The sequence below is a fragment of the Notolepis coatsorum genome (assembly GCF_963971535.1).
Source record: "Notolepis coatsorum genome assembly, chromosome: 3".
Classification (NCBI taxonomy): domain Eukaryota; kingdom Metazoa; phylum Chordata; class Actinopteri; order Aulopiformes; family Paralepididae; genus Notolepis; species Notolepis coatsorum.
The window spans coordinates 105,537,940-105,545,619 of NC_140167.1; positions in this window are offsets into that span (position 1 = coordinate 105,537,940).

Here is a 7,680-nt window from a genome sequence, read left to right on the forward strand (position 1 = left end):
CAACCCCGTACCTGCCCGGAACGCAGATCAGCGAAGTGCAGTCACAAGCCACCGTAGAACACAGCCGTCCCGTGTTGTTCGATCCGGGCAGCGTCGCCGCTCCACCAGTCGCTACAGTCCTCTTTGTTGACGCAATCCCCGTCTAGGCTCAGGCAGGGTCGACGAACATCCCCTGTCAAGGATGACGTCGTGGTCAAGAGTGTAAAACATGTTATAATCAAAGCACGTTCAACAGAATAGCATCAAGCTAACGGCTGCTCCAACCGTTCGGGTGCTATTGCTTCCGCTCGCGAGACGCCGATCTACGACGCACGCGATCAGGAGCGAGCTCCCGGCGGCGCGCGAGAAGCCAAGCTACCCCGCGCCAGGCCACCGACCGGCTAACTGTAAGCTATGAACATGTAAACAATGACATAACACTCACCCAGACAGGCCGCCGTTCTGAACCCTCCTCACTTTTTAAGAGAAAAGAGAAAACAAGACGTCAACACCGCTTCACAACGGTGACATTAACACGTCCGGCGGAATCAGCACAGTACCAACTGGCCTGTATAGCTGACTTTGAACATGAATCTGCCGCTATCGCACATTACATGCACATATCCCCTCGTGAAGGAATACTCTCATTTGGATATGAAAGATGGGGTCTTAACACGGTGACAGAGAGAATCCACTCGTCCAGAACACACAGGGATCACCAGTGTCAATGGTCGCGGCCCATTAGTTAAAACTATAATGGTCGCCAGACCAAGGCCTTCTGTCGCCTAGACGGCTAAACAAAGGACCCTAGCCTGGGGCCGGTTTCCATAAACTTTGTCAAGTAGCCCCCATAGCACTAACAGACAAATGGAGCCCGCCAGCAAACACTACTCACCCAACCTGGAACGCACCGCTCCTCACAACAGCGGCATGTCCGACAGTTCAGCTGTGGCCTGACAGGTTTCACCCCAACAAACACAGCAAGGAACTGCAGTTGAGAAGCATGCAGCGGCGTGCTCCCAATACGAAAACCGGTGGAGGGTTTGTAGAATGATCATCATCTTCTAGACACTCCAGTACGAAGACAATATCGCCGTATTTTCTCGAAAATAGTGAGAGAGAAAATAAAGATATGATGTCAACGTATCCTTGTTTCCCAAGCTGTTCCTAATCCAATTTCTTCCATCATGGTGTCAAGTGTGGGGATCTACCGAGGCACCTCTTCCTTGTGGTGAAAGCGAGAAGGAGGAGAGCAGGTGACCACACACCTGCTTATGAAGGTAAGCTGATGAGGGGTGTGGTCAGACTAATACTGGTATTAGAGGTACATTTGTGGTTTATTCAGTACGCGTGCACGTACGCGAGATAGTGCAGTAGCGATGCCAAGCTAAGCCACTAACGATACAGAACAGAGTGGTTAGAGATACATGTTTTCAGTTGGTTATTCACTAGTGATTCCAGGATTTTAGCTAAGCAGGACAACTTAGAAATTGGACCTTAATTGTTCAGGTCAGTTCTGTCTCCACCTTTATGCAAAGGAGAGATATGGGCCATTTCCCAAATACTGGGAACTGTGCCTGTTGATATAGACAGAGGGATATAAAAAAAAATTATGCTATTTTGCTCTGTGATTAGCCATATTTTCAGATAATTTGCCTAAAAGTACATATACCCAAAATAAATAGGGACATCTATGGACCTCAGGGAATGTATTCGCAGTGTCATAAATATTGTGTCTGTTACTATGCTTGAGTAAATTGTAATGAACCAGATGTGAAAAATTGAAAATGAGCTCATTCAGCACTTTCTTGAGATCAAGTGTACAAAAGATATAAGCAAATGAATAAAGGGCAGATGACTTAAAGGGGGTTTTGGAGATAGAGTACTGAATTTTGCGGAAACATGCCATTTTAAATATGAATATAGAATATAGAATATCAGGCCTATAAATGACCTTATTTTGGCCAAGTCACACATCTATGGATGGGGCCAAATCTCCTCTTTCCATTGGCAGAGTTCAATCTGGATTTAGTACCACCAGAAAGTAAAGAAACAAACTGCCTTCCATTTTATGGCAATAACGTTCAGGTTTGTTCAACCCGTGAGACATAATCACAAAAAAGAACATTCAAAAATTATTTCACGCCAGATGGCTCCAAGTTTGACAGGGGCTGGCGTGAGCTGGGTAATGTAGTTATATGAAATTCAAAAGCCCATCGAAAGCCCTGGGTCTCTTATTTCATAGGACTACAAACACGTCTGCACTTCCTGATTTCCTTGCGTCAATATCCGCCGGTTTCTGCCAGGATGTGCTGAGATATTTATAAACTCATATTTAGCTAATAACACTTGGTAAACAAACATAGTGCTGAAAATATCCACGTTGACTGCTGTTTTGATAGGGTTAGGGTCTTTACTCTTGGCTACATTTGAAAAAAAAGTATCAATGATTGATAGGAGAGTTTTAATGAAGAAGTCTAAGGCCAATTCTACATCCGGAATTTTAGAAGTATATGAGATGTCACTATTGAGTAGATCAACGTTTCGATTTTTTTTTACAATATTGTGTGATTTAGCTATTCTTTAGCTTAGTATTCCTGATGGAGGCTATTGGGCAATGGCCACTGATTTCTAAATCAAAAACACCACTACAATGATCCTGTCTAATCTATTGGAGAACATGAAATCAATTAAAGTAGATTTTGCGGGATTTTTTGGGTTTAGCCAGTAACCAATTGGGTTAGGTTTAGGTTTTCACTAACCTCCTAGAGATATCCAGAATTACTACCCAGCCAATCTAAATTAAAGTCACCCATTATGAGCATTTCAGTATCAGGACAGAGACAAAACATTAGCTATTTTATCAACAGAGCTAGCATCAGCCGCTGGCGGCCTATACACTCCAATGACAATTAGTGAATTATTTGTGCCCAAATTTACAAGCATTTCACAGCATTTGGCAATAGGGATTGCAAGTAGAATGGTAACAGAAAAACAACCTTTCACATACATGAACACCCCACCCCCCTTCCAACTCTATCTATTCTAAATACATTATAATGGCTTAGTGCAATGGAGGAGTCATCATCAGATCTTTTTAACCATGGTTCTGTTATTACTACGACATCAGGAAACTCATGGTCTAATTCTTTATGTTGCAATATACTCCTCACATTTAAATGTATAAAACCCAGGCAATTTATTTTTGTGGATTCAGACTGATTGTGGATTCAGGTGAAATAATTGACTATTTAGAAGGTGTAGCAACAGATGATTCCATGGGGATTGTGCCCAAGTCAGAAACAGTAGCTATATGAATTGTAGTTCGAACCATTAGGCTACTCTGACGATAATAATAATAATAGATTTATTTTATATAGCGCCTTACATTAGGCATCTCAAAGCGATTTACATACATGGCATTATAGCATACGGACAAACACCGTAGGCCTACATGGACAAACACAGTACATGGACTTTCACAATGGGGATAATACAGAGGATAATATGATTAGTGACCATCCCAAAACATCAGCCAAAACAAATTCCTGGACCAAGGTCGAACCGAGAGCTCTGGAGTCGAAGGCCCTCTGGGAGATAAGAGTGGCGAGCGGCTTCCCACACCCCCAATCCCTAGTCCCACCCCCCCCAAGCATGAATGGAGTTGTTTACATGGCATATGATTCCAGACAATACGCAGTATCTGATGTCCTCCTGTATTGTATCCTAAGAGGGGTTTTCAAATGTTGGGTCAGGACCCTGACGTGGGTCATGGGAAGAGAGAAATTAGTCGCCAAATGACTAATGGAGGTATCATACAAAGCCTCTCAAGCTCATTAAAATAGACATGTGGAAAGTCTCATTCCACAGTCTAACAGCAGAATACATGTTGTCCTATTAGCCTACACACAATAATATACCGGTTTTGGGTCATAGCATGTTTAATCTGAAAATGTGGGTCCCCATTAGTCCTATAACACCACTGGACTATAAGGCCTGGATTCTTGAGAGTCTGGACTAAGAATAGGTCACAGCCCTAGTTCCTTTTTGGGTCCCCTGCATGACAAGAGAGCAGACATATGGTTTCATAAGCCAGTGGTTGCCAGGGTGAAAAACGGAATTTCACATTTAATAAGTCCCAGGCTGGAAACGTGTAGGAGTCTGGCACACTAGACTATGCTCCCATGAACATGTATGGGTAGATTACCCACCGCATGTGACCTTTCGAGCGAGTGTGCTCCTCTTAATCCAGGTAATGTTTAACAACCATGAGTCTAGGCTAAGTGGTAGAGGAAAGGAAGAGTGGAATGGCAGTACCAATGGCCCACTGGGCTTATCAAGAGACACCCCCCAATAGAGGACGCTAATGGAGACCCACAACAAAACATCCAGAGTGTTCAAAAGTAGATTTCAGGACTAAATACATAGTAGCCTGTACCGACGTATTTGAGCATTTAGCATTTTTGTACATTTTGTATATTGTATATTTTGTATAGTGTTTGGTATTTTACTCCTTTACTCTTTATACTGTATGGAGCACACTGCCTGAACAGAAGACCTATATGGCCAATCAGATTAGAGACACTTTACATTTAATTTTCCAGGTTTACATATATTTATCTTGGTGGCATTGGTGCAGAGATACAGTATGTCAACTAGTTCAGTCATTACTGATACATAATTGATACAAGACACAACAGCTCATATAAGGCAATGCAAGACATATGGTAGACAAGTGACTATATATAACTTCAGGCATCCTTCAGGGTTCCAGGGGGTTGCCAGAAAAATGGAGGAATAGTTTAATTTCACTGTTTTCATTTCTAGAATTTAGCACAATGAGAGATACCAGTACAAGAGTGACTATTCTAATACCTACAGTATAGACAGTTGTGACATTCTGGCAGGGGTGTAAAAAGTACCCAGAAATTAAAGGGTATACCGTCTCAAAATCGTACTCAAGTAAAAGTCAGAGTATCTGGCTAAAAACACACTTGAGTCAAAGTAAAAAAGTTTCTACTTTGAAATGTACTTAAGTACTAAAAAGTAAAAGTAAAAACTTGTTTTCATTGCAAGAGATATAAGGTCTCAAACTCATTCCATCGTGGGCCAAGTTTTTATTTTAACTACACATTGCACCAGATGAGTTAGTTGAAAATATGAGCCAATTAGTGAAATCATCAGATGGTTTATAGGCAAGGCAGGAATGATACCAAGCATACACTCACACAAGGACTAATCAGCATGGGTATGGGCGGGTTAATTTTCCATTGATGGGAATGTGATTGGCTGTTTTTAAATAAAGAGCGGCCACAGGATAAACAAGTTAATAACATCTTCTCATAGGGGTCTCTGAGAAGAGTTCTCATCAGATCCAGGTCCGGGGGCCTATAATGTGTATCAATGTAGGGATCCTTGACATGAGAACCACTGTGAAAGAACACAAGAGGCAGTATAGTGAGTACGAGTGACACGTGAGAACTGTTTAACAATAACAAATGACCTCAAGTGAGCTTTTTTTTTTATATACATATCTGATTTCATACTGTGAATAAAACACAGAGGTATCAAGTTTTGATGAAGCTCTGTAGATGCGTTACCTAGCAATTTCTAGCAAATAACTAATAATGTTATAGCAAATCACACACATCAGACATCAGATTGTTTGATCAGGGCTGCTGACACTGGGCTCAGTAGGTAGAGCAGTATTCTGGTATTCAGGTTCCCAGTTCAACGCCGGCTCCTCCCAGGGCCCCAGGCAGTGGGTTGAAATGTCCTTGATCAAGACGCTTAACTCCCAGCTGCTCTCAATGAGCAGGTTGTCACCTTGCATTCACTTTGCCGTGAACGTGTGAGTGAATGGGTGAACGTGAGGCATAAGTTGTAAATCATTTTGGATAAAAGCTGCTATATAATTGATCAGAGCCAACTAGGTGTAACCGCCTGTAATATTAGTTGAATCTTTCAATGCTTTTGCAGACTATATAAAATAGAGGCATATTTATAAACAGCTACTGTAGAAGTGAGAAGTACCCACTTAATCATCTTTAGTCTTTTATTATTTAAGGGGTTTTCGTTTTAAAAACCCTTTTGAATTTAGATATTTTTTTGTTCTCGCTGATGTCTGTGTAAACGAGGCGACATGCAAAAGGGGACTTGCTCTAATAAATCTTAAAATTAATATTAAAGAACTAAAAAATTAATACAGAGCTTTTGCGATTTGGTTTAATTCTAGCCTTTGTGCAGTACTGATTACCGCTCTTTGGTAATCACAGTGTGGTCCTTGTCATGATAATAGTGGGCCGCTTCATGCAGAAATGATTCCATTTGCACTTTCCATTTAATTTTATAATAATGGTCATGTTAAATTGGCCGTCTTTGACCCGTTGTAATAGGGCATGTCACTGCTCTCTATCACCTCCGGTAGACAGGCTGGTTCCCAGAGCCACACTCACACAGGGTCTGTTAGGTGTGGGGGGGAGCGTGTGTTATTTAACACCTTGCTATGTGTCGTACCCCCCACACACACACACACACACACACACACACACACACACACTCACACCAGGTCTGCTGGGAAGGGTGCAGACAGACTAAGCACAAACTCATGCTGGGTGGGTGTCAAGAGCCCCTTTGAAGGAAATACACTCTTTTTAATCAACGTGGGCTAATCACACATTTGGTGGATAAAAGTCTGGTTGATAGGACTTGTGGGCTTTTGTTATAAAGCTGTGCGGGGTGGAGGTGGTGGTGGTGGTGTGTGTGTGTGTGCATTTGTGTGTGCATTTGTGTGTGCCTGTGCATTTGTGTGTGCAATTTAAGAACAGGCTGCAATGGGTTACTTAACAATGAGTGGTTTTTACTCAGACATCTTCAACAAAGAAGGGCTGCCATTATAAAGTATACGGTCCCTATTCAGTGTTGATTGCTGAAGGCTAGATTATTAGGTCCGGTGAGTAAAGGGCCAAAGTCATCTCTACTGGAACACTAAATACACCAAAACACACTTGATCAAAGCTATTGGTATTTAAATAATAAATAAAACGAATAAAACAACAATCAAATCTAAATTGAAATGTACGAGAGAATGTAAATTACTACCACTTTGTATCTGATGTCTGAATGTGTTGCTTTTCCTTATAATCAAGATCAGGGATGTATGGTGTTTGATATGGTGGGCCAAGGCTGACATGTTAACAGCCAAGAACTATCACTTAATATTAATAATGGATTATTATGAATATTGATTATTCAACAGGAATGCAGTGGAGGGTAAACACACCTAAACTCAGTTGAACCTTTACGGCTGAATTTCATAGTATAGATTATAATAAGCAGTATCAGATTGATGAATGTTACTCAAAAAAGGTTATTTTTGAGGATATAAATCTATTTATATAAATATAATATTATCCTGGAAAAAAAAAATTACTGTAATCCACATTTTATTTTACCACTGCATCCCAAAATAATGTTGCCTCTTCACATCACAAGCAAGTTATCCCAAATTCCTTCCTTTCATGTTATTGAATTGCACCAAAACAATGCACCAAATGGAGAGTGTTATTGCTCTCTTGAGGCCCTAGGGGGCCAAAAGGTTTTGCAGAGGGCCGTGTTAGGCCTACTTTTGCTGTCCTTATACGTTAATAATTCCATTGAATTTGGTCATTAAAACCACCAGTATGTCATATTCTTGTATAA